The following is a 22,510-nucleotide window of genomic DNA, read 5'->3' on the forward strand; positions in this document are numbered from 1 at the left end:
AGGCCTGGCTTTGAGCAGGAGGAAGCACTGAAGTGACAAAGAATGTGAGAACTGACCACAGGGGTATGCATGTTGAGAGGCTGGAATGAGGAGGAGGCAAAGAAGTTTGATTTTCTCCTTTTTGAATCAAGCCCTGGATTCTTCTAGAAATGTTTTGCCATCCCATTCTGGTCTCTCCAGGAAGGTGGTGGGATGGTATAGGGCAGAACAGTGTTCTCAACATTGGCTTTGCGTATTAGGATCACTTGCAGGGTGGTTTAAAAACTCTCAGGCCACCCTATGGGCTAATTCAATCAGAATTTTGTAGGGGGTGGGATCTAATGTGTATTTTTAAAGCTCCCCAGATGATTCTACTGTGCAGCCAAGATTGAGAACCAACAGGTCAAGGGAGGTCAGGTAGGTGGGGCTAGGTGAGTGTCCCAGCACTGACTTCCAGGATTTTTTCATTTTGGTGAGGCCCCTGCCTTGGGATTTGTAATTAAAAATAGTGTCTGTAGGTGTTCCTCAAGCCATCCCATAATAGCCCAACCCGTAAGCAGGTTGTAATTCATATGAATTTTAACCACTCCTATTAAAAATGTTTTTTTTTTTAAATCAAAGCTAAGTTTATTTCATAGGTGGTGGATGCTGGAGAGTAGGACACTTCGAGGATCTTGTTGGAGACCCCTTTGTAGGTCATGTAGGGGCTGTTGTGGGAGCCCTTCCCAGGTCTCTGCTGCTTCTTTCCACTGCTGGGCTGGGCATCACATCTTCCCTCCTGTGGCTGGGCTGCGGGAGAGGGAGATTCAAGACATGCGTGCCACTTTTTATTGGCTTCTTTTTTTCCCCATGGAGCCCATTGGAAAAGTGGATGGGGAAGAGGACCCGAGGCCACCCCAGCCCACAAAGCCACTTTGGGAATGTGGTTATTGAGGCACTTCTTATAAGCAGGTGCCTTCTGGAGCTGACTCGTTCCAAAGCTTCTTCGCTTTGGAGAAAGTTCTGCCTGAAGACGCTGACATCTTGTTCGCCCAAAGGGTCTGCTCTGTTCTCAGAACTTGCATTGAAAGCTGGCATTCTTCCTTTCTAGGGACTAGGGTGTTTGCAAGTGTGTTGTTAACTTGCTGATTATCCCTGATTGCATTCTTTGTGTTTAAAAAGAACTCATTTCCTTTGGGCAGGTCTGGATCAGCACTTTTCTGCAGGAAGAATTTCCATACTGTATATGTATATGATTTGTCTTTTCTCTCTCTTTTGGGGTGTGTGTGTGCGTGTGTGTGTGTTTCACGTCTCCAGTAGCATTTCTTTAGAGCAGATTGTAGGCAGTCAATTTTTTAATAGCTAAATACAACATGGATATTTTAATAATAGTTCTTTCTGCAGGGTTCAAATCGTCTAGTGGCTGTGGATTGATACCTCTATCTGAAGAAGGCAAACACAGAGCACAGCTCATTTATTCTCCTGATACATAAATAGAGTAAATGAACTCTGTCGTAACAGTAACAGTTGGCTGGCTTGGAACAGAGCAGTGCAAAGGTTGAGGTGAGGGTGGGTGTTGGGAGAGGTATCAGAATTGACTGTTGATAACTTGGAGTCTGTTGATCCTGGTAATTGTCATCATGTCTAATCAGTCACAAAAAATACATTACAGGTTTTTAGAAAATACCCGTTCTCTGTACACATAGTTAATTTTTAGCTAGTAAGCAGGAAAAGCTCACCTGTAAAATATTAAGGGGGACAAATTTAAGCAAATGTACCTAAAACAAGATGAATAGTCTAAACAAATGCCTACCCATTTGTCTAAAGATGATGTGGTGAGGTTGGCTGTGAGGATGCATCCACTCCCTACTCTGCCTCCTTTCAGTTGTACACGTCATAGACCGGAAACCAGCATACTTATTCCCAGCTGTTGGTCCTGTGTGCCAGGCATCTATCTGATTGTCCTGATTTGTAGGATAGGCCTTGACATTTGATTGTGTGAGGGCTTGCACCCAGTTTGGAAGATCCATTTTTTACTTCATGCTTTAGCAATTCAAGAGCAGGAAGAGCTGGGAGGTCTCCTGCAGCTTCAGATGGATGTGGTCGGGGCCTATCAGAGGCGCTCTCTGTGGTCCATTAGCTTCTAGCATGCTGGCGGCATTGATGTTTGCTTGGCCTGTCTGGCTTTCCATGCCTTGATGGCTCCAGAATATCTCTGTGCTGCACCCTGGGAAGAATGCACAGATGGGCCTATCTCCCCTATGTGCTTTGGGCTCTTCTGATCCCCCATTGGGTGTCTTCTCTAGGAAGAACCTAGAAGATACTGGAGATGGTTGCTGTGGAAAAGTTGGGCCTAGGGGTTGGAGGTCCTGGACTCACTATCTTCTTTCATGTGGTGAAATGTTATTTTCTCTGGCTGCAGACTGAACTCCACACATCCTACTTGAGAAAAACTTCATTCCTAGGCTCCTAACTTAATTAATGGTCACATTGAACATTCTGGCACATGGTGGAGAAAAGGTCCCAGATTTTTACTTCCAGGTGTTATGTTTGTAAACAAAATGTTCCGGTGCTCAACTTTGGACTTGTTTGTGTAATCTTGCCTTTTTAGTAAGGGTCTTAGAGGACAGAAGAAGTGCAGGTAGTTCAAAATGATTTTAAAATTAAACATATCTATTTTGGAATATAGTCGAGCTATGGCACAGCATATTCACTGGTTTTGATCTAGCCCAGTCTCCTGTTACCAGTATCCTGGAGCTCACTGGGCAATGAAAAGGTATCCTGAGCTCCCCCAAAAGAGCTGTCCCCTCATGGGTCATTGGGAGTTTATTATTACCTTGAAATGAGTTGAAATTGATACTTTATTTTTAAACCATTCTTAGTTATGAATATGCATGTATTGAATTTCTTAACAACCTTATGGTCATGAAGAATTGATTTGCTCCCAAGGTGTGTACATTTCAGTAATAGTCTTACTGAGGAGCTCCTTGAGTATGAAGTCAGCCTGTTGCAGGTGGGGTAGGGCCAGGGAAAGATGGAGAAGGCATCACATGTTGATTTATCCTCCCAAGTCTCATTAAATGGGCCTACCTATATCACATACTACTTGTGTGTCCCCACTTTTAGGTTAATTCAGTGAAGAGTCATGAGGTCCTATTCAGTTGGGGGAAAAAATGTTCATTGTCTATCTCTTCCTGCTGACTTGGGCAGGTGCCCAAACCAGAAGCTGCAGTCTTGAGTCTTAGCTCTTAACTTCTCAGGTGGTGTGATCCGACAGTGAGGTATAGCGGTGGGTGTTGGTGGAAGGGGCCCGAGCCTTATTACAAGCACACCGTTGAGTGGTACCTACTGGCCTCCCTTTCCCATCCCTCTAGCTGTCTGCAGCTGCAGGTTGGTTGGATTGATGGCTCAACACCACTGTGTGGCCTTGGTATGCCTTCCTGAAAGTGAATTTTAATTACTTTTTTTTTTACTGAGGATTTTGTGACTCTTCCCCCATTTATCCAAGCCAGAACTGGGATGGAATGATGTACCAAGAGACTGTTTTCCCCTGAGCATTTACCAAGGGCCAAAGGCTTCCAATGCTGAAGTTAAGGTTCTAGTGATTGCCCCAGCTGATCCTCCATTTCTGGGCATTTGTGTAAAAACACAAACATCTCCCTCCCCATCCCCAGTGCACATCCTGCTGGAATTGTAACATGGCAGTGTTGTTCCTAAACCATGTCAACCCTGCATGGCTTGGGGATAGGGGTGGGGGTGGGAGCTGCAGGGGAGTGGTGAGCAATCAGTAAAGACTATCTCTTCAGAATCCTTCTCCCCAGTATGGAGACTGTGGCACAGAAGCAAGGGCTTACAACATGCACAAAGGAGAACTGCGGCTTCTGAGACTTGATTCCCACCCAGCATTCAGGCGTTAGGTGGGACCAGCCCAGCCAGCCAGCAGGGGCTGTCGCTAAACGGAGCCTGAATAGGGGTCTGATTGCTCCTTTTTCCTCCTCTCCTTCTGATTACCAAGTGAGATTTCCTGGGTATGCTGTATGCTAAATGGCAGAACAGCCGCCTGCCACTTGCACCAATTATCCCTCTTTTAACTGCCGAGGGAAGAGCAATTTTTTTATACCCCCCACCCCCCACCCCACAGTAGCATCTCTGCCTCCTTTAAAGAAATAAGACTGTTTTTCCTTGTTCCCCCTTCAGGGGGGTGAGAACAGTCTTCTTTCTCCCTTAGCAGAATCCATACACCAGCTGCAGGCTACAAAGGGGGTGGACACGGGGTAAATGCTTCGTCCGAATTCAGTGGGGTTGAGGGTTACCCAGGCATTTTGCCAAGAGCCTTGGAGTGGCACGTGAGCTTGCATTTGCATTTGGTAATGAGACACCACAGGCCCAGCACCAGGGGCTAATTATCTTCATGGCCCCTATCTTCCTTTGCAGGCTGTCAGGGAAAGATGGTTTCCAGTTCCTAGGGCAGCTGCCCATCAGCTGGGTCCTCTGCCCTCTTTGCGGGACAGAAGAGATAGGGTGTATGCTTGGGGGATGGGGCCAACATACTCTCCCTGCAGTGGGTGTCCTGTGCAACAAGGCCCAGAGGTGGAACTTGAGCGAGAGGCTTCAGGGCAGGGCTGTGAGGGTCAGGAACCCTTCCTTGGATAAAAATAATAATGATGTCAGTATTACTATTATCGAATGCCATCATGTGCCTGACAGCCTAGGTGCTTTATGCGCATTGTCTCATCTAATCCTCACGGCACTCCTATGTGGTTGATATCATTAACTAGCCCCACTTTACAGATGAGGAAAGTGAGGAGCAGAGAAATTTGGAACTTGAAGAAGGTTTAGTGTAGTCTTAAGAGCATGGCTTCTGGAATGAAAAAGACTGGACTTCAATCTGGGCCTGTCCAGTTATAAGCTGTGTGTCTTTGGAGAAAGTTTTAGAAGATTCAGTATGCTCATCAATAATCGTAATAATTAATAGCAGCTACCATTCAAGGAGTGTCTACACTATATTGACTGCTGTGCATGAGTTAACTTTTATAACCCTCACAGCCACTCAACACACCATCGTTCTCATTTTGTAGACAAGGAAGTTAAGGGACGAGAGGTTCAATAATCTGTCCAAGGTCACACAGCTAATAAGAGGCAAAGCTGAGGTTTGTATCTAGGCAGACTGGCTTCACAGACCACACTTAACCACTGTACCATCCTGCCTTGCAGCGAATCAGGGTAAGAAATTGTATGTCGTGGAGTTGTTGAGAGCATGAAAGCAGATGAAATGTACGGAGTTATCTACATAGTCTCTGGGAAAGAACAAGTCCTGACTCCGGGCTGTTGGTCTTCCTGGTGCTTGTAAGAATGAACTGTGTGTCAATTTGGTCTTGTAGAAGGTTTGATGCTCCCCTTTGAGTACCCCCACCTCTGCCATTTTCCTGCATCCCAGTTTGAGAAATGGTAGAAACAAAAGGAGGGGAATTCAGTTTCATTGCCATTTTGCCCCTGCCTGAGAGCCAATGATAATGGTTGTGCCTGTTGGACCATATTTGGAACTCTTTGCAAACCTGTGGTGTTCTGGCCCCCATAGCAACACAATGAGGCAGGTAGGACAGGCTTTACCATCCCACTGAAAAGTGAGGAGACCCAGACATGAGGCTCCAGTGAACTTGTGGGTATGAGGGCGAGTTTGGATGCTGCCTGTTTGGCGGGTGTCTCTGGGACCTAAAAACCCAGATTCCCAACGTGGCATTTTATTTCTGCTCCTAGGCTCCCTTCATTAACACAAATGGCCTGTGTCTCCATTGTGAAATGGAGCGTTGCCTCCCTGGATGCTGGTGATAAGCAAAATGTCAACCTCCTGGTGTAGGAGGTTATCAGCTCGGCCAGTCCCAAGGAGCCTTACTCCTCCCAGACAGACAGAAAGCCAGAATATGAGAGAATGAGAGAGGATGAAATGAATGCGTCTGAGTATTCAATTCCCACCCTCAAGACCCTGGTTTGAAGTGAAGTGACTGGGGATTGGACCCATGGGTCATGAGGCATTTGGAGCACAACTACACCACGCTGGAGCATCGCTGGACAGCATGACCTCTTCAGACTTAACCTTTGGTTTCCCAAGTACCAGGAATTGCCCAGCATCACACCCAGGGTTGGCGGTAAAAGATGGAGCTCCTGGATTACTCTGTCAGACTCCTTCTTGCTTTCCTGCTGCCTTCTGACTGTCTTCACAGCTAACAAAACCAAACTCTCTTTCTCTGTGTTTGTGCTTCTCTTTCCCTTTGTGTGTGGGGGAGGGGAATCAATACAGAGGCGGATTTAACCAGGAAACAAAACCTTTCATATATCCTCACTTGCGTGGTCCCTTTCAAGGTGCCATACTTAATGCTGTATTTGTGATTTTTTTTTTCTTAAGGAATCCCGGGTATCATCAGCTTCCAGCTCCACCTCTGTGGATCCGCCTCTGTTAAGACTTGTTGCTGCCCAGTGGCAGCAATGTTGCTCTGGGTGTACATGTGATTCCCCAGTGGCCTACGACCCTTCATCACAGACACACTTTCCTTCACTTCATAACCGGCAGGGCAGGAAGAGCCTTGGAGGGGGAGTGTGGAGGATGAGGGGCATCTAGGAATGTTATATGGGGAGGCATCTAGGATATCCAGTGGGCAGAGAGAGGCCATGTCTAGAAATGTTTATTGTTGATGCAGAGGAAAGTGCTGGTGTTTAAAAAGAGGGGGCACCCGCATCCTCCTCCTGAGGTTTTCCCAGCTATAGTTGGGATGTTTGGTTCGCTGCGGCTCACTGGGGGGCTGTGTTACAGGTGACAGGCTGTGGCTGACAGAGGAGAGGGACAAAGCGTGGCTCGGCAGGCCTGTCTCCGTGATCTATTTGGGAACTGACAGTGCTAGTGGGTTGTCATTACTGCCGTTGTTCTCCAGAAATTGATGTCTTTGGGTAACCTATTCGAAAGCAATACGGGGCCCTCTTTAAATGTGTCACCATCTATATCTGCTCTCAGACTTCCACTGCTGTCCACAATGTTCCTAAATAATGCATTTTCCAATTAAAAAAATTTTTTTTAATTCAGGAACCAATACTAGCAAGCTTTTAAAAACAAATTGATCTCACAGTCATCTGGCCAAACTGCCCAGCTCTGCTCTGTGTTAAAACTTACTTCACACATGGTCCTACAAATGGCTAATGTTTCAGCTCTTTGGGGGGAAAACACTGTATTCTGTGAGGTACACAAGGGCCTGAAGAGGATGGAGATGAAAGAAAGGCAGGGACATGAGCTGGAGGCAATATGAGGCTCTTGGTTTAAGCTGTGACATGCACTTAGGATCCTTTGGGCTTAACTGAGGCTCTTATTTAAGTATCTTTGCACCTAAGATGATTCTGAGGAGCTTTTCTGTCAAGTTTCTCCACGAGACTCTCTACGTCTGATCTTCTGATATTTTTGCCTCTTGACTGCTGGTTTAGTTCTCCTGAAGCAGTTCTATTTGCCGGTGCAAAGTTCTTAGAAGACAGAATCTCAATAGTCCCGTGGTTGTTGGCAACACATGGTTGGTGTCTTTGCTGTCTCAGGCAGAGCGTTCCAGGCAATCCCATACCCTCTCCTCCAGGTATTATTGGGAATGTGTTACCTGCAGCCCCAGGAGAATAGACAAAGTGCAGCGAGAGAGTGTTGAGCTTTTTAGTTAATAAGTTGCTTTAAAATAAAAACAATACCCCTCTTGTGAGGAGGGACCAGCCAGGCTGAAATCACACGTATGCGATCCAAACAGTGGGAACAGGGCTGGCAAGGCTGGGAACTTGCCACATTCTCATGATTTCTTCCTTCCTCCTCATTCTCTAAGGCTTCTTTCCTTTCCAGAAGGGGTCCTGTCTCTTGCATGGCTAGCTTGGACTGCTAAAGGAAGCGGGAAGGGTGAGCTTAAAGGATGGTAAGCCTCTCACCTGTGGGATTCCTAAAAGACTAATCTTCCCCTAGAATACTTGCTCCTCCTAGATCAGGAGAGGCAAGGCTGGAGTTTAGGCTCAGGAGATGTGCTGTGAGCCCCTTCTCAGATTTGAGGAGGCACACTGAAATTTGGGGGGACCCTGGTGCTGGGGAAGAAATATTCTATGAGGGATGAAGCACAGATCCCGTGATCCATTTAGAGGACAGTGAGGCATTTACATTGCCTTCTGGTCCTGGCTTTGCCTATGTAATGCACCGGAAACCAAGGTACATTGTAAAGAATCATGGGATGATAACTTTGGAGGGGATTTTAAGGATCTTTGGGTCTGACTACCCATTTCCACCCTCTTCTCCACTGTGTAAGACATATTTCCTCCTCTCCAAAATAGCCCTAGTCAACTGCAGTGGTGGATGGGGGCTCAGTGCCTTTCAGGGAAGCCTAATGTATCTCTCTGTGGTCACTCCTGAGGGTCAGGGAGCTAGCTCTTCCTACATCAGCTGCGGTCGGCCTCTAGCCACGTCCTCACTGGTCCCCATTCTGATTAAAGCAGTCTGACCTTTGCAATGGGCCTTGTGGGTGAGGGGATGGGTGGGTCATAACATTTCTGGATGCTGCTCTGCAAGAATTAACTCTTGTGTCAAGTAAAATTCATACGGGATTCTCTAATATGGCACTAGCGGCCCGCACATCACAGAGTTATTTAGAATTAAGTGCTTGAGATTAATCTTAAACAATGTGGGAGGGACTGATGTGGGAACAGACTCTGAGGTAAGCAGGTGATTCATGCTCTAGTCATTTTGTTCCTAGGGCTCTTGCACTCTGGAAGATTCATGGTTGGCCCCATCTCTGGCTCTATTGTCTGTGCCTCATTTCACCCCCCTAAGATGTCCCATCTTCTTCCACACCCCGCTGGCTTTGCAGCATCTCTGCTTTTCCTGGGAGCCCCCTGGAAATCTCTAATGGCTCGGCAATAAGATAGACGTTCTAGAATGCTATGGAGTAGCATAAAGTGGAATTGGATTGGTCTAGCTTAACAAGCCCATCCTGGCATCCAGGGTCAGACACCCCAATAGACATCAAGATTTTGCTAAAAAGCCTAACAGAATGGTTTTTAGAAAAAGAAGATCATAAAACGAAGCAGTATCAAGTAGCTACTTCTGGAAACTGGCCTTGGAAACAAATGCCCGATCCAAAAATGCTTCTATTCTGCCAGGTTGCCCTGGGTTTCCCATGTTTTTGGCCCTGTTGGGCAAAAGTCTCTTAGGGAGAGGGATTAGGCAGGGCTAGAACATGTTCCTCTCACATTGGCATAGACTGTAAACCTGCCAAGCAAATTCCATCCTGCAACCTAAAGGGGACGAGGCTAGCCTGGCGCTCAGCCACCTCCTCACTGGTGGTCATTTTACTGACACTGCAGCAAAGAATGGAGAACTCATCTCACAATTTTCTGATTTAAAATAGTTTACTTTTAAGAGCAAAGCCCACAGAGGCCATTTTGACCCCTAAACTTGAAATGTATCCAGAGTCATCAGCTTCTACTCCGGGGTTTCATTGTCCATCCAGGTTCTGTGGACTACACACATGTGCTGGGAAGTGGGCATGACCACATCACATGGTCATGTGAGAATTGGCACGTGGGCAGATGGTTGGGTTTTAGTTGCTGTAGAAAACTTTCCTGTTTGCTCTTCCTGATGTTTAGTGTTCAGCCTTGTGTTAATGCAGATTGGGGCTGTTTCTCCCCCATGTAGAATATATAACCAGTGGCTACATTTTAATGTGTCTCTTGGCTCCCTTTGGCTTTCACGTCCTTAATGCAAGTTGCAATAACTCAGTTGAGTTTCCTGATTCTTGTTGCAGGAGTGTATATAAGGAGGCACTCTCTTTGAGAACTCTAAGACATGAAACCAAGGGAAAACGCTGTTTCCCTTTGTTAATTACTGCATTTACAGGCTTGGTGCTAAACCACTGGAGTGTGACAGACAGCAGTTGCTCAATAAATATTGCATTAATAAAGCACATTCTGTGTGTGTATATGTGCGCTTTCATGTTTTGTATGCATGCACTGGTGTCTGCGTTCATGTGCTAACACACGTGATGGATGGATGTAGGTTCCCAGGAATGTGAGTTTAGTAATACCTGTTTAACACTTTAACTGGTGGTGTATCAGATATGACTTGGACTGCAGTGGGCAGTAGGCACTGGAAATGCCTCCTCTCTTTGAATGGAAAGAGTGGCATGTTTACTGTGGGGCAGTTTTCATCGAATCTGTGTCAAGTGCATACACTTTCTACCTGGTTTGATCTAGTTGAAGACAGACTAGAAAGAATTTCTTGTTTGTTTACAAACCAGTGGTTTCCTGTAACAATTATAGGCAGCAGCCAGCCTGGGACCATGTAAATGCTTGTGCAGTGGCTGTTTGAGGCAGACATGTGGTTGTCACTAGAGATGGAGAGGCCCCATTAGCTTGTGTGGATTCCCTGGAGAAGATGAGGCTCACTGGGGACAGGATAATTGTCCTCGGATATCAGAAGAACTGCCACGAAGAAGAGGAAGCGGATACTGAGTGGGAGGGTTGAGAGATCAGAGCTACAGAGAAAGAATCCTGATGCTGAGGGCTGTCGGACCATGCCTCCCCCCATCTCTGGAGGGAATGCAGCAGGTGCTGGGGCGACACCTGCCAGTGTGTGCTGGTGTGTATGTGCCTTCACACTAAGGACGCCGTGGTTCTGAGGGTCTCGGCCTCCAGGCCCACCCTTATGTTTGATCATGTTCGTCCTCTTCCTTTCAGGAGGTGGGGGTGAGAAGATTATTCTCTAGATCATTGGCCTTAAAAATGGGGGTGGGGTGCCTGGGTGGCTTGGTCGGTTAAGCGTCTGACTTCAGCTCAGGTCATGATCTCACACTCCGTGAGTTCGAGCCCCGCATCAGGCTCTGTGCTGACAGCTCAGAGCCTGGAGCCTGTTTCAGATTCTGTGTCTCCCTCTCTCTCTGCCCCTCCCCTGTTCATGCTCTGTCTCTTTCCATCTCAAAAATAAATAAACGTTAAAAAAAAATTAAAAAAAAAATGGGGCATATGCAGGACCATTCTTTGGGGATGTGTGTAGTTAACTTACATACAAATTATTTATAACTAGATAAACATCTCTTGCGACAACATATTAAAGTTATTTTTTCTAATAGGCAGTTTGTTCAGAAAGGTTTAGAGGCCATTGATCAATACTAAAATTTATATTTATCTCTCTTTAGTTGATTGTAGTTACTCTTGGCCTCCTGTTATAATTCCTTCCCCCTGGGGTCTTGCAGTTTTCAGGTGGAGGCTGACACCAGGGATATGTGTGTTGGGCTCTTGTCCTCTGTCTTTAGCCCTGTGCGTGGTGGTCTTGTTGACCTGGCCAGGTGATTTTGGAGGGTCCCATGGGAACATATTCTGGTCATACCTCCCTCCTTCAGGGGCCTCACTGTTTGGAATTCCTAATACTATCTCAGAGCTTCTTTCAGCATAAAATCATGGCATTTTCAGGGGCAATTTTGGCTTGTGGAAGAGAACAAAGTCTTTGAGGTATCATCAAGCATTTATAAAGCAGTTCTTGACGTATAATCATCTATTTTTTGGAGTAGGCCATCTATTTACTGGAATAAGTATATTCTGTGATTAGGCATTCACAGAGGGAGTGCCTGTTATGTACCAGGGAGGTCCCTGCCCATGTGGAGCTTGTGGTCTAGTTGGGAAGCCTGTCAGGCAAAGAAGTATAGCATGCAGTAGAGCCGCTAAAGTACCAGGTAGAATGTTAATAGAGTAGCTCCAGAAGGGGTGTCCCACCCTGCTTGGGATGGAAGGATATTTCACAGTCAGACTTAGAAGTTTTATTTGGCAGACTGTTGGGGAAAGGACATTTCAGGGCAGCCCTGTGAACCAGTTATTTGCAGTAGTTAATGTGGCTGGATTGAAGGATGGAGGCCAATGGGAAAAGAATGAGAGGAGGCATTAGGCAGGGTGGATCTCAGTGCTTTGTAAGGATTTTGGACATTATTTTTTTCCTGCAGTTGAGGGCTATTGGAAGTTTTTCAGTTGAGTAGTAACAGATTTGAATTTTAGAAAGATGGCCCTAGGGGCAGTTTGCATGATGGATTGGCTGGCTATTGGAAGGCTTAAAGCAGAGAGGCTAGGTGGAGGCTATTGTGTGGTTTTGTTGAGAGAGAAGTCTATACCAAAGGAGTAGTGATGGAAGAAGGGTCAATTGCAGAGATGTTAAGAAAAAGAACTTAATAATTGGAAAGGCAATGACTTTGAGCGGTGTTGGACTTGTGCTGCCTGGCTCTGCCACATACTAGCTGTGCAAACTTGGATAAAGGACAACTTCTCTGTGTTTTAATTTCACCATCTGTGAAATGGGTGTAATAATAGTGCTCGCCATTTAGGATTGCTATGAGGTTTTACTGAATTCTCATGAAGAATTCTTAGGACAACACTTGGCACGTAGTAAGCATTCAGTGAATGTTAACCATTATTACTAATTAGCATCAATTATTCTTCAAAAGGGGAAGGAAGAGCTTTGATGATGTGCTCTGGTTGTAGGTATAACTAGGGCAGGAAAGTCAGTGGGAGGAACAGATCTGGCGTGAAGACAAGAGGGGGGTAATAATCAATTTTGGTTTGTCTGTCTGTACCCCACCTTCTCTTTTGACTCTGTAAGATACTTGCAAGGAGATGTGCAGAAGCAGGTGGGGGCGATGGTTGTTCTAGGGGGGAGGGTGGGATTGGATATAGATGTCAGAGTTGTTGTGGGGGTGAAAGAAGGCTTACACATGGATGAGGTTGTCTAGGCAAAGAGTATAATTCAGAGGGGAAGAAGGTACAGAACCTTTGGGAACCTTAATATTTATAGATAGTAGAAAAAAAGGAATCTGTGACCTTGATGAAAGCAGATGACCAGAGATGTAGAAGGAAACTAGGAACAAAGGAAAGTTCCTTAAAATTCTTCACTGGTGGATAAATGAAAGAATGCTCCTTAACCTCGTTGGAGTTGGGACACTGATTTGAATGTAGTAGAACAGCATCAAAAGATTACATAGTTTAATTTAAAAACTATTCACATTGGCCTTTCTTCTACCTTCAATCTAGTGTGTTCTGCTCATTTGAGAAAATTTCTACAAATAGGAAGTGAAGTCTTGGATAGAGATGGTGAAACTGAGGGTTTTGGATGTTCGCATGATGGAATTTCTGGCTCCCAGAATATCAGAATCCTGTGGGAATCAAGGACTCAAAGATCTGAAAGAAACAAATCCAAAGAAAAAGAAATGACTTGCCTAAGACCAACCAGTTGGCATTCTTATTTGTGCTTTGCATTTGAGACCATGTGATTAAACATGAAATGCCTTGTCTATGTTTTTCTTGGAGCTGGGCATTGAACTCTTGAGGATGCCAGCACTGGCACTCAGTTCAAAGCCATGCACCTTTTCCTGGGATTAGGCAAGAGATCTTCTAACTCTGGTCCTTGTAAACTAAAAGAGCAAGATCCTCCACATAGGGGGCTTTGGAAGCCCCTGGCTCAGCAGCCAGTGATGTAAATGCTGGTAATTAATTCACTTGTGGTTTTTCTACCTTTGCCATGGGTGGGGTGTTTGGAAAGGGAGCAAAATCATTTCTTAAGGAAATTGAGGCTCTCTTCTAGTTGCCTGCTTTCTGCTTTCCTCCTGTCTCTGACTCTCCAGGGCTGGGGGTGGGTGCTGTGTCCGTTCTCCGAATGCTTGCTGTGCAGCACAGTTTTCCAGGAATTTCAGGACATAGGAATTTTCACCCAGCTGTGTTGTGTGTTGCTGTTCAGCAATCTGAAGTTGCTTATCCAGCATAAGTCAGAATGGGGAGCCTGGGGAGGAGGGGGAACGCCTTCGAACATTTTTCTAAGCAGAAGAAATTGAGGTGTTAGGGGCCCAGCTGGCGTGTGATAGGAACCAAGAAATGGAGCCTACGTGAGCGTGCATGCCCACATGAAATCTCTTACTGATGATGTTATTCCAGAGGTACTTCTTTCCACACCCTTGACACCAATGAACACTTACTGAGGACCTACTGTGTGTCGGGGAGGGAGCATGGGGGTAGAACAGTGAATAAGACAGACATGCCTTCATGCTGCTTAATTCACCAAGCAATTACCAAGTGATGGATGCTTTGAAAGGGGAAGTGTAGTGTAACAGTGGTCTCTGTGCATTCAGGGGTCCCTCTTCAACCCTGGCAGAACAAAGACTCAGGGAAGTTCAAGGGTATGCTTAAGACATTCTAAGGAATCACAAGAGGTCCAGGGCTTTTCTAGATGCAGTTCTCAGGCTGGCTCTCCCAGTCGGAGTCTGCTGGCCACAGACCACAAGAGAAGCTGGTAGGCTCAAGGCTGAGTTTAGCTTAGTGCTCTGCTCTAACCATACCATGATGCCATTTTAATTTTGTGGAAATCTTATAGATTTATATCACTTGATTATTTTGATTGACTAAATTTAATGATGATGATGATGATGATGATGATGATGAAGAAGAACTAATCCTCATGAAGCACTTTCTACATGTCAGGCATGGGGCTGAGTGCTCTCAAATGTAAGTTCCTTTAATTCTCTCAACCACCTCTTGTGAAAGAGGTTCTGTTGTTCTTGGCTGTAGATGAAGGAGCCAGAGTTGAAGAGAGAAAGTCATTTATCTGCCTAAGAAGCGAGCCTGGGTGCAAAAGAGGGTGATTACCCTATAAGGTGGTTACAAATATTAAATGAGATAATGAAGGCAAAGCAAGAAGCACATTGATTGTCAAATAACAGATGCTTGATCGATGAGAACCATTATGGTTTTTGATCCCTGCACCAGGCTCTGTAATGGTCACTGCTAGCCATGTAGTTAAGAGTATCTATGCACCAGACATTGTTCTAAGAACTTTACACACCTTAACTCATTTAATGCTCACAACAGTTCTCTGAGGAAGTGCTGTACTATTCCCATTTTATAGATGGATATGCTGAGATCCAGAGACATATGCTTATTTTCCCAAGGTCATGCTGCCAGTCATTCTCCATTGGAAGCAGGTGTTTTAACTCCAGAGCACATGCTCTCTTAGCCATTATGCTACATGGGAGGTAGTTACACAACCCCAAATTCAGTGCTGTGCTACATGAACTCCTGAGACAGAAAACGTAGTTCATTTAGTCTCCAGGGTCCTGCTTGTCTCTTTTTGTCCACTCTTCCTCCCTTCCCCCACACCACTGTTTGAGTTTTTAAAGACAATGTGTAGCTAAGGAGAAAATGGACGAGAGGTATTCCACCAAAGCTCATTCTCCAGTGGATCCTCTCAAGAATTTTTTCAGATAGAATAATAATGTCATGGATATTAAGACAACAAGGAAAAATAACAGAGGAGCACTGTGAAAGTAAAAGTATTCATACAACACACAACAAACAGTGACTCAGACCCTCATTTTTCCAATTCAGCCCATCCCCCAGACTCAGTCTCCCTGTGAGAGAACCTGCTATCCTGTCCTTACCCTTTCCTCACCTCTAATCACCAACCTCCTACAGGCCTCTAGTTCCACTCAACTAATTCCTACTCCTCCATCAGATCTCAGCTCAGACCTCACCTCCTCCAGAAAGCTTTCCTGGACCCCATACCCAGCCCATTCCATATGGACTAAATGGCGCTTCCTGAACTCCTGTAGCATCCATTATAGTTTCATAAGTGGAAGGTGACTTACAATAGGCCACTCTGCCAGCAGGTGGCTGAGGCACTGGGACTAGAGTCCAGGTATTCTAACTTCCTGTCTGGCATCCATTCCCCTATATCACACGGAGAAGAGCTAGGTGGCCCAAGAGAACTGGCTGATTCCACAGAACACGGGTTGCCAAGCACAGTGTGTGGTGAAGCTATGGTGCCTGTGTTGGTGCATCTTACAAGTTAGAGGAAAACAGTGATGGAAACTTAATCCAATATGTGAATAATTATAAATGTGATGAATGGTATAGATGGCAAGAGCGGAATGGGGGGAGATCTCATGAGAAAAAGGGTGCTCAGGGAGGCGCCCCCCCTCCCCCAGGAAGTGAGAGTAAAGATGAGAAGGAACCAGGAGGAAGCAGTGGAGAGGGGCAGCATCTCTTCATTGTCGCTTGTTTGGCCTAAGGACAAGAGTAATTAGTCTCTTATCCCTGGCAGGAGCTGTGTCTTTTATTTGTAAATACTTGTTTGGAATATGGTTGATGGGTAATGCAGATGGAGGGAGAGAGGACAGGGATGAAGAACAAGAGAAACCTTCATTCAGTATGGTAGGGTGAGGACTTTGGTCTTGTCTGGTAAATGGGCATATCTAGGGGACACCTCCATCCAGAGTTCTGAACTCTAGAGGTGAGGATGGGGCGTAGAATCTCTGTGTAAAGGAAGCTCTATGTAGAGAAGGTGAAGATGAAAGGCTGCTAGAACAAGCAAGCCAGTGAGTGTCATTAGCTGCCAGTCCAAAGACACTTGTTCCCCAAATAGCCGCACAGTGTGAGGGCCACCCACGGCATTTCCAAACAGCTGCCTTTCCTCCTAGCGCTGACTTTATCGGGCTGCCCTCCCAGGCGCTCCTGCCTGCCATGTGTGTTTTCTCGGTGCAGGAAGAGGCAGAGGGGGTTGCCCTGGTTAATCCACACTCTTCAGTTATTGTTCCCAGGGACATTTATAGTCCAGAACATGTAAACAGTTCTCAGCTTCGAGGAGTAGGGGGACAGTCTGAGGCTGGGAATCTGCTTGATGCTAAGTGTCCTATGCTTCCTGGGATTTAGGCTAACATCTATTGAACAATTACTATGTTTCAGGCTCTGTGTGAGTGGCTTTATCTTTTGTCCCCATTTAACTGACGAGCAGACTAGAGCACACTTTCCCCATCTACCTTCTGTGGCAGACATGCAAAGATACCAGAATGAAGTTTTGCCATTCGTCAGGAAAATGAGAGAAATAAACATAATGTAGGAAGTTTATTGTAAAGGCACATTTTTTTTAACTTTGAGATTATGCCCTTTTACTTTTTGGTATTAAACTACTTTTTATTTTTAAGAAAGCCTGGTAATACAAAGCATCAGTTTTGGGGCTTTTGCTTTTTCTTGGCAAGATAAAAATAGTTATTCTCTGTTTCCAAAATTACTGAATTGCTTAAAATATATTACAGGAGAGTAAAATCTAGTAGTGTGCCAGTTATTATGGCAGGCAATAGGTGGTTTCCATGCTACTTTCTTCCTATGAATAAAGTATTTATATAATTGTTTTCACTTTCTATTCTGATCTTTTATCAGAAAAAATGCATCTGGACAGGAGCTCTGAGATCATATGATTTATCTTTCTTCAGCATTTATCAAGATGTTTTGATTGCACAGTTTGACCTTGAGACATTTTAACTCTATGTTGGTGTAGTCAAGATTATACAAACACTGAAACATTTTTATTATAGGAGTATTTTTTAGAGGCAAATGATGTGGGGCTCAGATGATTCCTCAATCCAATTTTCCTTCAGCATACTTAAACCATTTCTTATTTTTCCAATTCATTTATATTTTACTAAATTAGTTTTAACCAGATCAATTCTGCTCCATGTGTCTTCTACAGTGAAGATTTGATTAATCGATCAGTTATTTTTGTGTGTGTGTGTGCCTATCAGATTTTGCCTATATAGCTTCTGCCATTGTGAATGTTCTTTTTGTGGTCATTATTTCTACCACATCCAATTTTCTCACATCAAGTTTGCCGGTCTAAATTTTGTCAAGAATGTTTGATTCTTCCTTCAATTTTTTAGTCAATAACAAATTTTACTATGTGCATTTTTAGCTGCTGTCAGTTCCATTTTGTGTTGACTTTTTTCCTGACAGGTCTGATTTTTTTCCAGGTCACTTTTTACAGTTCGAAGAACCACATCTTCCTACAACTAAAGTCTGCCTCTTGCCTAATGTTTTTAGCAGGTGCAAAAATGTACTTGAGAGGTCAAAAATTCAGGATCCAAATATTCTGTGTTGCTGAAAGAGACCAGTGATCCAGAAGGATTAAGAAATCTACCCAAGGTCATACATCATGTTCTTGGCAGAGTTCTTCTGGGTTATTTCAGCATATACGACTCCACTGGTTCAGTGAAGGACATGTCAGAATGTAAGATTGGGTTGATCTTGATGGCATACTATCTGCTCCTGCCCTCTCATTCCCCCTTCTGAGTCTAATGGAACTTCCACCTACCCGCCTTCTTGAGAAATAGCGGCTGGGGCCCCAGTTCGAAGCCTCTTGGCTTCTCCCTGATTCCTAACTAGGCCCGCCTTAAGCTGTGTGTGCACTGGGGTGGCATGATTTACAAACAAGCAGGACCAAAAAGGAAAAATCCTCTCTTGCGGAGAATTAGGTCAGTGGCAGAGTTGGGGAGGGGAGGGAATCCAGACCTTGTTCTCCCATCTTTCAGTTCACCCCCTCTTCCCTAAAGCAGTCAGGGCAGAAGCCACATTGCTATTGAGAAGCAGACATCTGGGCTTGGGGGTGAGGAGCAGGGGGCCAATACCCTCCCCCCCCCTGCCGTATTCATGTGCAGAACTGTGTGAACATGAAAGCGGCCTGTTTTCTGGCCACTTGGGACTCCCCCCTCTCTCATTGTATTTGTCTGGATTACTCTAAGGGGGATATTAGTGTTGTCTAATAATGGCCTCAGATTTATCTAGGGATTTGTGTGATTAATTCCCAAGCAAAGTACAGCAGATAGATTAGAGCTCAGCCTGTGTGGTGGGTCTACACCCTCTATTCTCTGCGCTTTCTAATTGGTTTTGGGGGAGGCTCTTCTCTCACTGCCTTGTTATCCTGATCATTGAAGGCTGTAGCATTTAGGCCCCCACTGTAGGGTAGTGGAAACCATTTTCCACTGCTACAGAACATGAGTGAGTGTCTGAGAAGACAGTGAAATCTCCAAGTTCATGCTCTTGTTCCTTTATGAAAGCTGCAGAGATGTGGTCACTTGCTTTTCTCTCCCAACTGCCACCACTGTATTCTCAGTGCCAGATTCTTCTCCCAGCCTTCCTGTTGGGGCACTGGTACCCCAGCTGTGGCACAGTGGGAATAGAGGTGAACTGGGATGTAGATGATCTGAATTCTGGCTTCAGCATCAACATTGTCCCGGTGGATGGACATGTTGGTTACCTGGTCTAGGGTCTGTGTCTCTCCTCTGAGCCTCAAAGGATCCTGTATGACTTTATTGCACTGATCACAATTATGATTATTAAATAACTAATTATCTGGTTATTTGTGGCCCATCTCCCCAGCTAGACCTTAAGATCCAAGAGTGCAGGCCCCACATCTGTCTTGTTCATCTGCCATTCCCTCAGTGCCTAGCACAATCCCTCACTCGTGGGTATGTGCTTTGAATATGTGTCAATGGAACGAACCTGTAAAGCAGAAGACACAGATTTGCTGGACACCCTAGAGTTCTTCCACTTCTAAAATTCTCTACATCTCTCCTACTGTATTTTCTCCAAAACAATCACATAAACACCCCCCTTTCTAATGTTTTGACTGGTTTTTTAACTGTAGTACCACAGAAGTTATAAGATAAAAATGGTGATGAATAATAATAATTTAATTCAAAAAGCATATTACTGATATATAAAATATGAAATCCCTACTAAGAACTCCCCCTCTGTTCGCTTGTTCTCTATGGGTCCTGGCAGTGGAATGCCACCCTGCCTGGGCTTCTGCATTCCCTCTGCCAGGGCCTGCAGGATCCTGTTGAACCCTTCAGAATAGGCCTGGTACTAACTAGTGGGCTATATGCATGGTTCTCAGACTCGAAAATCATTCTTTTAGCTGCAGAGCAGATAGTGTACTAATTTCACATCACAGCACACACTGCTTTTCAAAGGGAAGAAGTCAACCTTGCTAATTTTCTGAAAATGAAAGAAGGGAGACTGTTTAAGAGAAAGCAGAAGAGTTGATGGGAGCTTGGCAGTGAGAGAACCTTAGGGCTACTTGCTTTCTTCTGAGGTTCTCAGGTCACTTAGAAACTTCTTTTCTCAGAGAATTTAGTTGAAAGTCTCCAGCTAACATGAGCCAATATCTGACCCCCTCCTCAAGCCCATGGCAGACACTGCTAATCAATCTTGACCCCCTTTTCTTTCCAAACCCATATGCAGCCTCAGACTCTTTTTTTAAAAAATTAAAAGCTTTTTAATGTTTATTAATTTTTGAGAGAGACAGACAGACAGAGCGTGAGCAGGAGTGGGTCTGAGAGAGAGAGGGAGACACAGAATCCAAAGCAGGCTCCAGGCTCTGAGCTATCAGCACAGAGCCTGGCACAGGGCTTGAACCCACGAACCATGAAATCATGACCTGAGCTGAAGTCAGACACTTACCTGACTGAGCCACCCAGGTGTCCCCTCAGACTTTTTTTTTAACACATTACTCCAAAAATGTCACCAAAGAAAATGAAACTAATGTGTGTTAAGCACTAGACATTTTATATACATTTGTCTGTTTTGAACCTTCTGGCAAATGTGAATGATCCCCATTTTACAGATGAAGTTTAAGTAACTTACACAAAGTCATCTAATAGCAACGTTGGTAGGGCTCAAAGCTTACATGTTGCCATGCCTTCCAGGGAGTCCTACCCTCAGCTGTCAATCTGACCACCAGGCCAGTAATGGTGAAACGTTCTTATGAGATGTGTCTCCACTTAATTGTCGCTGTCCATCCTCTGGGGCCACTTCAAGGTTACGCTGGTAAAAAAAAAAACTTTGAAACATTCTCTGTCAACCCTAAATCCTGTATTAGTGCTAAGTGCAATAATAGGCCAGATAGGGCCACCCTATCATGTTTATCTACTCTCTTGCTTTATTAGATTTACTACTAACTGCATCCAGGGCAGTTTTTTTTTTCAGTCCCCAGTGCCTAAGTTGGTGTTTGGCATGTGTAAGTGGTCAGTAAATGTTAGTTATTTCAAATTGAACCTGACACAGAGGCTCACTCTGGGAACACAAAGGGTGAGGATAAAGGCTTATGGCAAATTGAAAGCCTTCTTGGCTGTTCTGAGAATGTCTCAGCCAGCCTTTTCCAAACTGTGTTCCACGAGATTTTACTAGGTACTTCATGGAAGGAGAAGTGCCCAGTGTTCAAAAACATTTGTAAAACTGCATACTGTATCCTTTCTTTGACTTCACAGTGTATCTTAGTGTAGGCAAGGCTTTCTGAAGTCTTGCCATAGAGAAACTTGATTATTTTTGTTTAATTCAGTTGTTTCTACATTTATTATTTTGTTGCTGTTGGCGAGGAACTCCTATTTACATTTTACTGGATGTGTGTTTTTGTGGAATTCTGTTCTGGATATGTTGCCTCAATTTATAATCCTTTCTGTGAAATAGGGGTCCTGAAGTCATAAATGCTCCAAGAAATTTAATGACTTTTTTTTATTAAAATATAATTAATATACATGGTTAATTAGTTTCAAGTGTACAATATACTGATTCACAATTCTATACATTTCTCAGTGCTTATCAGGATACATGTACTCTCAATTCTCTTTATCTATTTTACTCTTCCTGCACCCACCTACCCTCTGGCAACCACCTCTGTATTTAAGAGTCTGGTTTTTTGTCTCTTTTTTTGGTTTGTTTCTTAAATTCCACATATGAGTGAAATCATATGGTATTTGTCTTTCTCTGACTTACTTCACTTAGCGTTATGCCCTCTAGGTCCATCCGTGTCATCACAAATGACAAGATCTCATTCTTTGTTATGGCTGATTAATATTCCATTGTGTATATATGCCACATCTTCTTCTTTTTTTTTCCAATATATGAAATTTATTGTCAAATTGGTTTCCATACAACACCCAGTGCTCATCCCAAAAGGTGCCCTCCTCAATACCCATCCCCCACCCTCCCCTCCCTCCCACCCCCCATCAACCCTCAGTTTGTTCTCAGTTTTTAACAGTCTCTTATGCTTTGGCTCTCTCCCACTCTAACCTCTTTTTTTTTTTTTTTTTTTTTCCTTCCCCTCCCCCATGGGTTTCTGTTAAGTTTCTCAGGATCCACATAAGAGTGAAACCATATGGTATCTGTCTTTCTCTGTATGGCTTATTTCACTTAGCATCAAGAAATTGTGGTTTATATACACAATGGAATGCCACATCTTCTTTATCCATTTATCTATCGATAGATACTTGGGCTTCTTCCATAGTTTGGCTATTGTAAATAATGCTGCAGTAAACATAGGGGGGCATAGATCTTTTTGAATTAGTGTTTTTGTTTTATTTGGGTATAAACCCAGTAGTGGAATTACTGGATAATGTGGTAATCCTATTTTTAATTTTTTGAGGAACTTACATACTGTTTTCCATAGTGACTGCATAGTTTGGATTCCCACCAATAGTGCACAATTGTTCTTTTTTTCCACATCCTTGCCAACGCTTGCTATTTCTTGTCTTTTTGATTCTAGCCATCCTGACAGGTATAAGGTGATATCTCATTGTGGTTTTGATTTGCATTTCCCTGATGATTAGTGATGTTGACCATCTTTTCATGTATCAGTTGGCCATCTATTTGTATATCTTCTTTGGAAAAACATCTATTCAGGTCCTCTGCCTGT

At 44.3% G+C, this 22,510-nt stretch overlaps 1 protein-coding gene across 8 annotated transcripts in view; it reads left to right on the forward strand.

The window, feature by feature from the left end:
• NRXN3 (neurexin 3) overlaps positions 1-22,510 on the forward strand; it is a 1,573,300-nt gene that overhangs the window by 68,473 nt on the left and 1,482,317 nt on the right. The gene's annotated exons all lie outside the window — the stretch shown is intronic.

Source organism: Panthera leo, chromosome B3 (genome assembly GCF_018350215.1).
Source record: "Panthera leo isolate Ple1 chromosome B3, P.leo_Ple1_pat1.1, whole genome shotgun sequence".
NCBI lineage: Eukaryota > Metazoa > Chordata > Mammalia > Carnivora > Felidae > Panthera > Panthera leo.